The following is a 10,800-nucleotide window of genomic DNA, read 5'->3' on the forward strand; positions in this document are numbered from 1 at the left end:
GTTTCATTTAGAGCTATGTTCTGCTCTCCCTTCCCTAGTATGCCTATCTGAGGGAAATCCTAATTCAGGAACAGCCGTATCTGTGACTTCTTAGCAGGGGTCCATAACATCCTTAATTTCTTCCCCCATATTGATACATTGTAACAACATGGGCAATTGCAGGGTCGGGAGAGAAATATCTGGGAATTTCAATGCATATTTTGCTCCAAATATTGAGGATTTCTGGACTTTTTCTAATCCTACAAGCTCATACATGTGGGCTGATCCTTGCTCCCATGCAGAGTCTAAATTAACTTCAGCGGGGCTCACAGGCAGACTACTACAGTTGAGATTGGTGCTGAAGAGAAGGCTGTGTACGGAGGGATGTATCCAAGGGAAACTGCCTGTCCTAGGACATTGAAATAGCTCTTTCTGAACCACTTCTGAAAATCTGTGTTTCAATGAGGGGAGGAGTGAACTTTGAATGGCTTCCTACGAGACTACAGTTCTACTGAATTAGAATCTGGAGGAAATAAATAGAAACAGTTCCAGTGTAGCTATGCTGAAGACCGTGAGGCTTTACTTGATTTGCAAAATCACTGCATCTGAAGCATTATTTGACTTCAGTTATAGAGTAGACTGGTATAAAAACAGTGTAGGGATAACTCTGTGCATGGGAGTAAGTAAATTATGTGGAAAGTGAATATGATTTTTAAATGAATTGAAGGAAAAATCTAAGTACATATTTGAACTGTTTTTAAATGCTTTCCACATAACAGGCTTTGCCAAAATGGAAGGGTGAATTCATAGCTTGAAAACTTTTTAAAATGTCATCACTAAATGTGTGTGGCTGCTATTGCAAGCCAAGTGGCCCAGAGACGCATGCTAGCAGGAAGAGGGCTAGGCAAGTCAGGCTGGAATCTTTGGGGGCTGAGAATATCCAGGGTGCATGTGCATACTTGTCTGCAAATATGCAGAACTCCTTTTCAAGAGAGAGGAACGGTCAATCCAGCATGTTGCTTTGCCTTCATTTTTTGTTGCCTGAAATCCCCCAAATGGAAAAAAAAATCTGGCAAATACAGGTTATGCAGGGTCTTTAAAATTCTTTGTAGCTGTGGAGTGCACCCAGCCATTAATCCTTTTGAATAATTTCTAGCTGAATTTTTACCAGGTTTCTAGTTCTTGTGAGCTACTATCTAACCATTCATTCATTCATAGTACTGTATGTGCAAGAGCCAAATACATTGTAAACCCACGGTGGCATCTGCAATAATGGTCATTTGGAAGTGATTAGAGATATAAGCATCAGGGGTTAAAGACTGAGACTCCCTTCTAATCTTTGTGGGATTGAGGCAGCCCTTCATCCTTCTCAGGTAGCTTAGATAGATAGATAGGAAGCTCCTAAAGAAGAGAACTTCAACGTTCAGTTCATATCCCCCACTTACAATAAGTGTGGGTGTTCTCCATTGTCCTTGGTCAACATTTCCCTTACCCCAGTGTTGACATTTGTTGGTGTCACCCTGGCTGCTACTGCTGGGTGGCTGCATACCAGTAGTAGGGAGGGGTGTGTTATATATTCAGTAGTTGCCCATGAGCCCAGGAGCTCGAGTAGTTAGCCAGTATTCAGGGCCTTGCTGGGTTGTTTCCATTGATGAGAAATTTAATAGGCACCAGATATTTCTTTAGTGAAATCCTAATTATTTACAAAGAATGTGCACAAAGTCCTGTTTCTCTGAGTTCAATAGCAGCAACAGCATGCAGTTTCCTGCTTGTAGTTTACAACCCGGTCTTTCCAAAGAGTCCTGTGCCCCAAGATGCTCTTTATTTGCTCTTTCTCAGAACCATGCTTACAACTGCTTCTCTTTCTGCCTGTGACGCATGTAGACACAGAAAGCTGCAACCAATTAATGCCCCAGCTCCTGCACTTGCAATCAGTCCACAGGGAAAACTGTTGGCTCATGTGGTATAGCTTCTGCTCAGAGTTTGCTATGCTGGCCAGTGCTTTGGGTAGTGGCTTCTATTGTTTCATGTCTCTCAACACAAAGGGGTACTTAATTGCTCATTCTTTTAGCCTGAATGAAGGTGTTTAGTATACCAATTGACGTTACCCAGGTCTGTGATTGATGGAAACCGTTCAACCATTCAACATAACTACATTTATAAAATTATATAGTTTATAAGGTGTTTTTGAATCCTTTCAATTGAAAGATGCTACATGCTTGCAAAATACTATATTCAGAAGCTTAGCAACGTATCTATAATAGTGGAAGAAGCTGGTCTTCTCCTGTATCTCCAGAGCTGCATGATCCATACCAGCTACCATGTCTGCTTTAGGCTATAGTTCAAGGATGTTGGTTATAATCATCCAACCAAAGATGATTGGATGATTATAACCAACATCATCAATCAACTTTGCAAAAATATCATGAAAATGGGTCTTTACCACAATAATGATTTAAAAAAAGATTATTTTAAACTCACTCATTTAAAAACAAAAACAAAAAAATAATTCAACGAGAGCAAATGGTGGAGTCGAATTTAGTGAGGTTGCCTTAACTATTCTGGGACGACCCCGATTACCTGACAGAGACCCTCGGTGTTTTTCTCCTTGTTGGCTTCAGGTTTAATCTCCCCACAGCCTGCACAGGGAGATGTCAGTGAAGGGCCCACACCTCTGAAAACTGCTCCCTCTGGTCGTTTGTTAGAGCCTGGGTTTGGTGAGGTGGGGCATAGTGTAACCATTATTTGTTTGGCCAGGAGTTTGATTATTTTTTTATAATAAAGAGTTTTTGTTTTGGCGAACAGTGGGGAGCTTCATTATATTCTGCTGTTACTAAAGAGAAAGCACTTACATGCCAAAGCAATGAGTATTAATATACATTTCTAAATAGATAGATATAATTTTATCAATGTCTCACTAACATGTATTTTAGGCCTAGGAAGTGTTCCCAGGGCTTTTTGGCTGAGGTGTTTTTCCAAATAATGTAATGGTATATTGTAAAAATTAGGGGTATGGAACAGCTTTCATATGAGGAGAGATTAATTAGACTGGGACTTTTCAGCTTGGAAAAGAGACAACTAAGGGGGTATATGGTAGAGGTCTATAAAATCATGACTGGTGTGGAGAAAGTAAATAAGGAAGTGTTATTTACTCCTTCTCATAACACAAGAATTAGGGGTCACCAAATGAAATTAATAGGCAGCAGGTTTAAAACAAAAGGAAATATTGCTTTACACAATGCACAGTCAACCTGTGGAACTCATTCCCAGAGGATGTTGTGAAGGCCAAGACTATAACGGTTCAAAAAAGAACTAGATAAATTAATGGAGGATGGGTCCATCAATAGCTATCAGCCAGGATGGGCAGGGATGGTGTATCTAGCCTCTGTTTGCCAGAAGCTGGGAATGGGCAAGAGGGGATGGATCACTTGATCATTATCTTTTCTGTTCATACCCTCTGAAGCACCTGGCATCGGCCACGGTTGGAAGACAGGATACTGGGCTAGATGGACCTTTGGTCTGACCCAGTATGGCCGTTCTTATGTAATGTTCTACAAAAACAGCAAAATTCCCTGCACTTTTAATCAATTCTTTCTGCAATGTCTCTTCCCCTCTTCTCATTCCACCCTCTTCTCATTCCACCTCCCCCCCCCAATCCTTGGTGATGTTCAGGAGAGATCTGTCTTTCTTTTTCTTTCTTTCTTTTCTTTCTAGCTTACAACCTAAAGGAAGAGTGCTGTGGTCCAGTGAATTGAGCACTGGACTGTGTTTCAGGAAAGTTGGGTTCTATTCTTGGCTCTCCACTGACCTGCTGGATGACCTTGGATAAGTCACTTAACTTCTCCATGCCTTAGTTTCCCAATCAGTATGGGAGATAACGATTCCTACTGTGTAAATCACTATGAGGTTTATGCATGAAAAGTACTATATACAAGATAAGTATTATTTATTTTATGGGTCATATGTATGTATATAAAATGTGTGTTTCTATGTATGCAATATGACATCTGGAATCTCATTGATTGATCAGACATACAAAAGTAGAAAACAGATTGCAAAACATTAGTGGAAGAGCTCAGATGTGCAAAAGATCCTCTGTGGCAAAAATGAAACATTCACATAGGTAAAAATATTGTATGCAAGCCAGCTGACATGAATTAGATTTATTTCCCTTCTGGCATCTCTTGCAAGTCCTAAATTAACATTTAAAGTGTAAAAGAAGTGTTCTCAGATCAATTAGAAGCACTTCTGCTTTGTTTTAAAAACATTCAGTCTCTTAATAATTCATTTGACCTTCCATGAAGGAGCATATTTTACACTGGATATATTTGGCAGTAATTTGTGCTATGGAGTGTAATTTTTTTATGCTCATCAAGAAATGTCCAGCTTTTTAAAAAAAGAGAGAGAAAAAAACAACAACCCTGTATAAATATTGTAGGAGTTTCATGCAATATTTAGTTCTTTCTTTCTTCTGAATGCACAGCTCATATTTCATCTAAATATTGTTCAGTCTTGTCAACCTTGAGACATGTTTATTCAAGAAATAATGGGATCAGTTATCGAAAACTTAATCCTGTTGTGGCTTGGAACACTGCAGTTATAGAATCTTGCATTGTGCAAGGAGCTAGTAGGTTCAGATTATAGCTGAGCAAATAATGGAAAAAATTGTTTGCAAGTATGTTTTGATTACAAAATGTATAGACAATTGAGTTTATTATGACTCATGTTTACCTTTGTGAACATTTCAGTGCTCAGGGTTAGCTAGCACAAATATTTGGGAATAGTGAATTTTTTAAGCACAAATGGTTGCTGAAAGCAATTTTTGAATGACATGTTTGCAATTCACATTGGGTTAGTCAGTTACAGAAGTAATCCAGTTAAGGAACAGAAACAATACCAACCGACTTCAGTAATTAACCAACCCAGTGTGCATTTCAAATAAATATTCACCACAAACGGGCTGTCAGCTATTAATATGGAATGGGAGAAGGGAATTCTAAAGAAATTCACAAATTTATCGTTTTAATAATGAACACATTTGAGAAACTTGGGAGCACTTTACAAACAGATGAAAAAGCAAAATTATATGAATAAATTATTTGTGATGAATTATTCACCCAATGAAAGTCAGATTAATTAAAAACCTTTGCAAATGCATAAAAACCCCTGTGGTATCACCCACTCTTTAAATAGAGAAACAGTAGGGAATTGTAGTGAATAGGTCTCTGGACTAGGAATCAGGAGACAAAGGTTCTGTTCCTGGCTCTGCCACTGATCTGCTGAGTGACCTTGGGCAAATCACTTCCCCTTTCACCCTTTGTCTGTCTTGTCTCTAACTTGAAAGGTCTATGGGGAAGGGAGTGGCTCTCACTAGGTATAAAAACAACAAGGAGTCTGGTGGCACCTTAAAGACTAACAGATTTATTTGGGCATAAGCTTTCGTGAGTTAAAACCTCTCACTAGGTATGTACAGCATCTAGCACAATGGGGCCCACTCTCGTTTGGGGACTGTGGGTGCTACTGTAATAATAATAATCAATAATAGCTTTAGGAAGCAGAGTAACATTTGTGTAACCCTCACGGAAGTATTTTAGCTTGTGTTTCAAACTGTAACAACAGATTTCAGGTGACATTCAGTATCCCTACCAAGTAGGTTTAATTTTAATTGTATCTCTGGGCTAGAAGAGATAAGGATGGACTAATAAGGAAGACTGAAAGAAGAGAAGATGCCAAGAATAGATACTTGCATATCTGGATGACCTAGACAGGAACAATGAAAAATATAAGCACCACCAATATGTTGTCAATAGCTGTGATCACATTTGCAATGCTGCAACTTTCTTAAGAAAGATTCCCAGTCAGGGAAGAAACAGAAAAGAGAAGCTGCAAACAGAAAAGTCACCTTTGCTTTTCAGTTATCTACATTTCTAGCTCCATGTCATAGACTCATAGATGCTAGAGGTGGAAAATATCTTATATGTCCTACCTAGTTCATCCACTCCAGGGGACAGTAGAGGATTATTTGATACAGTTAGTTCAATTATCTGCAGGGATAAGCCTTCTCTCCTCTCCCACTCTCTGTGTGACCAACTCCAGCAGAGAATGAGGCTGATAGGGAGTCAGAATGTAGATGAGATCTAGTCTACTTGTTCATAAACAGGGGTAAGGGAATTATGTCCTCACTCCAAGGGGTAATATTCTTGTAGCTTCTACTTCAAGTTTTGAAAGAACACTGTGATGTTAAAAGGAGAAAACTCACCAAGCTGGCTGGCTGATGTCAACCAAGGAGGACACACATGTTCCAGAAAATAACTGGTGGTCCTCTTCAAATATGCACTTACAGGCTGTTCCAATGTACTCTCATCCAGGCATTGTCAGTGGCCAGAAATCAAATGACTTATTACTTCTGTTCCAACCTTTGTCTACATCTCATGGCACCCCTGGCATTTCTCAGTCACATAAGAAAAGGGCTGTTGTTTTCCTTTACCCTTATGCAGAAATGGCTCTGCACTTACCAGGGGCTGAGCACAAGGGTTCAGGCCTATGATAACTGGAATGAAAGAAACTGAAGGTCTAATAGAGATAGAAGACCTCCTTTCTGCTTTGCTAATTACTCTGCTGTAAATCTCCATTATTCCTGGTATTTCATCCATCATAGTCATCTGCATGAGCGCCACAGCAGCAGCTGTTACAGCGGTTTCAAAACCTCTAGCTAGAAGTGCATCTTCTCATAAACAAACTGAGGAGTTATTGTGATGAAGTGAATTTATTTTCTAAATTCATAACTGACCTGGAACAGCTGAACTGCATCTTTCAAGTTTAATGTCCATCTGAGCTTTTGAAACTCAGGTTTGGTTTCCTGAAATGGGAAGCACATGCCACTGTGGAAAAAAATGCCAGGAATTGATGGAGATGGTCTCCTAACAGCAAGTCCTACTAGACATCCAGGAGCTGACAATGAACATGAGCAGGAAGATAGGACACCAGGCTACATGAACTATTAGTCTTTTCTGGAATGGCAATTCCTATATCTCCTTGCAACAGGAACAGGGTGAAATTATCACAGTTAAAACACGAGTATTCAGTAGATCATCTCTCATGTGCAAGAAGCACATTTTATTGCTATAGAGGAGAGGAATTAATCATAAAGAGGGTATTGAAGTATCACTCCATGTAAAAAGCAGGACTTATTTTTCAGTTTTTCCATGAAAGAATTCTCCCTGGGGAGGAAAAGATCTTTCTTTGAGTGAGTCTTTGTGCTTAATTCGCATTACCTCTTACATTGGTTTTACACCCCTTGTGACACCATTGACTTCAGTGGAGTTGCTCTTGATTTACATCATACTAAGGGCCTGATCTAAAGGGCCTGAGCTTTGGATCAGACCCTAAGTGAGAAGAGACCCAGAGGCTCAACCCTAGGCACAGCTGTAATACAAAGTGTGTTTTATTTCATTCTGTGATATGTCACCTGAATGACTTCTGCCAAAGTGTCTGTCAGTGAGAGAGATTCAAAACTGCAAGCTCAGTGGGGCAGAGACTGTCATTTACTAAATGTTTGAACAGCACCTCCCACAGCATGGCCCTGACCTGGTTGGCTTCTCTCTTCTGTTGCAATATAAATAATACTAATCAAAGCTCTTTTGGGAATATTTAGGTGAAGTTACAAGGCTACTCTATGACTTTTGTAGCCACTACTATTGCACCTTAACAGTGACCTGCAAAGGGTTTTTTTTTTAATCCTGGGCTTGTGCTATTTCTGCTTTATGAATGGTGGGATTTGTTTTGGGATTTTTGCTTGTTTTATCAGGGATGTCAACTCTGATCTTTCCTGGGTTTGCTGGATGACTTTTTGAGGGTCTCAGAGGATGCATATCGTGAGCTCTCACACCTTGAATGGGTGAGAAGTGATGAATCTTTAACAAAGCCTCTGTTCTCCAAAATATTAATTATACACTGCAGTTAAATAGGTGTTAGCAAGGATTTGGCCATTTCTTTTTGATCTGTCTGAACTCAGATAAACGCCTGATAAAAGCAGAAGATTACAAGAGAAATTATTATTAGGGCCTGAGTCTGCACAATCTATAGTTGTTTGCACCAGTGCAAAGTGGGGGGTAAATGTTACCATTTTGGTTTGGAAGGATTTTTTTGCCCACCTTGTACAGGTGTAAATGGCTACACATAGTGCAGCAGAACGGAGATTTGGGCACTTAGCCTGCAAACTCATCAGGGTGAACAAGTCTTGTACTTTGGGCTGGGTTTTACCACTCTTTAGTGTTGCCAGCTCTTACAATATTAGATATAAGTCCCCAGCTCCTGGAGTCATGCGATCATATAAATCACAGATTTCATATAAAATAGAAGGTTTTTAGCCCTCATGGTTGCAGCTAAAACCTTGAAAATGAACCACAAAGGTTCAAAAACTAGAAATCAAATAAAAAGAAGCAAAAATGTATTATTTTTTACAATGTCATCATTTTTAAGCCAATCTTGGGGATCCTAACTCACAATTTTTGAATACTTGGTGTTGCCAATACTGTTTATGCTGAGTAGCACCTCACTCTGTGAATAGTCCCTTTACACAATGTGAGAAAAAATTGTAGAATCTGGGCCTCTGTGTTCGTGCAGTGCCTACCACAATGGTGCTCTAGTCCCAGTTGGGACCTCTGGACACTGCTGTAATTTCTTAGTCATGATTGGGTTCTTATTTGTATGTATCTGTCTGTATTTTTAAGTGACCAGTGTCAAATGGTAAAGACCAGAGTATGCCTATTAGTCTATACAGATATAAAGTGATGTTCAGTAATAATTTTGGCAGAGGTTTCATGAAGAATAAACTTGGTTCAGGGAAGTGATTTTCTCTATAATTAAGGCCGTTGCAATTTCTTTCTTCCACTCAGGCATCCTTTTATTTTTAAACACACAATGTGAGACTGATCAGATATTATCATTGTTGACCTTTCTCTTCTACTGCAACATTAGAACCAACTTGCATATCTCCAGCTTTTAGACTCTGCCAGCTGGGGTCACAGGCTGTGGTGTTGTGCTGAGAATCATTTTGCTCTGCATTTGGTGTCAGTTTCTGCATGAAAGGAAAATGCCACTCGGCTGTTCTGAGCCTTGGCTGGCGATAATGCTGCATGTGTCCCTCTGTTCCTGTGATAAGCGCCCAAAGGGCAAGCGGAGAGAACGTCTCCTCAGGGATCAGTACACACCAGGCCCTATAGATAGAACCACATATATATAGAACAACATGAAAGCTTTTCACTTTCTTCTTTTCAACAGCATGATGGTTAAATATCACATACAGTGACGCTTTTTAACCTGACCCTTCCAGGGGTCTGGTCTTTCTGTATCCACAAGTCCTTCAGTTCACATTATCCTAAACTAGGAGAGGGGGAGGGGATGGCTATTTGAAAATGAAATTGACACATACTGCAAATACACTTGTTTTTGTAGCCTTGATAAATGTACTCGCCAAGAAGAGACAGTTGTAGAAGGATTTCTCTTTATCTTCAAACTCGATAGTAAAATAAAATGCAGTTTTTCTGCTGGGATTGTTGCCCTTTAGTAGGCATCACAAAATTACCTGGGGGAGAAAACACACAACTAGCCTTTACTTCAATCAGTCTAGATATTTATAAAGACACCAGTCTCTGTGGTATCTAGGTGCTAATGTTAGTGAAAGGTCATCCATGGTTAGCACAGGATTTGCAATATTGAATCAGATCATTGACCGATGCTTCTAAAAAAGGTGAAAGACATCATCATGAAGCTGGTCTCTTGTACAATACTGCTCATTTTGGATTGGATAAAGGGAGAATTCTCTCCTGACCCCTGTTCCTTGAAGCATAAAATGTGATTACTTTCCTTAGGAGGTATAACTACAAATGCTGCTAAGGGTCATAATGTTGTTATGCTTTTTAAAACTAAAGCCACAGTATTTTAAAACATCTAGAGAGAAAATATGGGCAGCTAAATCTTGGCTTCTCCAGGCATTCATTGAATATAAGTGGTTTCTGCCAGCAATCTGCTTGCTTGTTAACAAGAAACCTTTTTAAAAAAATTAAAAGAGACTTTTATACTCACAAATATCAGCTCATCTCCCTTTCCCCTTTGATTTGTTTAAAATACCTCTTGTCAGATTTGCCAATTCCTGAAGTTCTTTGGGTCAATTCCTGCGCTAACTTAGGCCCTGATCTTGCAAAAACTGACACTCTTGCTTAACTTTAAGCACATGCATGGTCAGTTGAACACACTGGGACTATGCACATACCTTAAAGTCAAGGATTGGGAATTTATACGCCCTCAATACATGGAACTTCATTACCTTCAGTACACATGGAGGGAGTAAGTCAGCACTGAATTTGGTCCTGTGTATTTAAACAAAGTTTTAATCTCCTCCCCCCACCAATCTCTCCCTCCTATTCAGAAATAGATTAGGATGGCTTTATAAATTATAACTTCACTGAGGGATTCTGCAAAAAGAGGATGCAGGGATTTAAAATGCTAATAGCTAAAACAATAAGCAGAGTGAATGCAGAAAATCTCCAGCCAAATAAATGTTTAACTCTTGAGAAATGTTTAGCAATTGGGGCTGCAGAGACCAGAGGCAGAGCTGTTTTTTTGTGGATTAAAGCCAACAGATACTAACAGTCCTTTCTACAGTGGCCTAAATACCTTCATCTCAATACTTTGGATATTTTTTAGAGTTGCTGTATCAATAATCAGACTATTTATTGTTCATTGAAATATATAAATCCATTTCTTCCTATGAGACATCTTGTCCATGACTTAGAGGGGAAGAAAGTTCCTCTGAGTAAA

This window comes from Chrysemys picta, chromosome 8 (assembly GCF_011386835.1).
Source record: "Chrysemys picta bellii isolate R12L10 chromosome 8, ASM1138683v2, whole genome shotgun sequence".
In the NCBI taxonomy this organism is placed as follows: domain Eukaryota; kingdom Metazoa; phylum Chordata; order Testudines; family Emydidae; genus Chrysemys; species Chrysemys picta.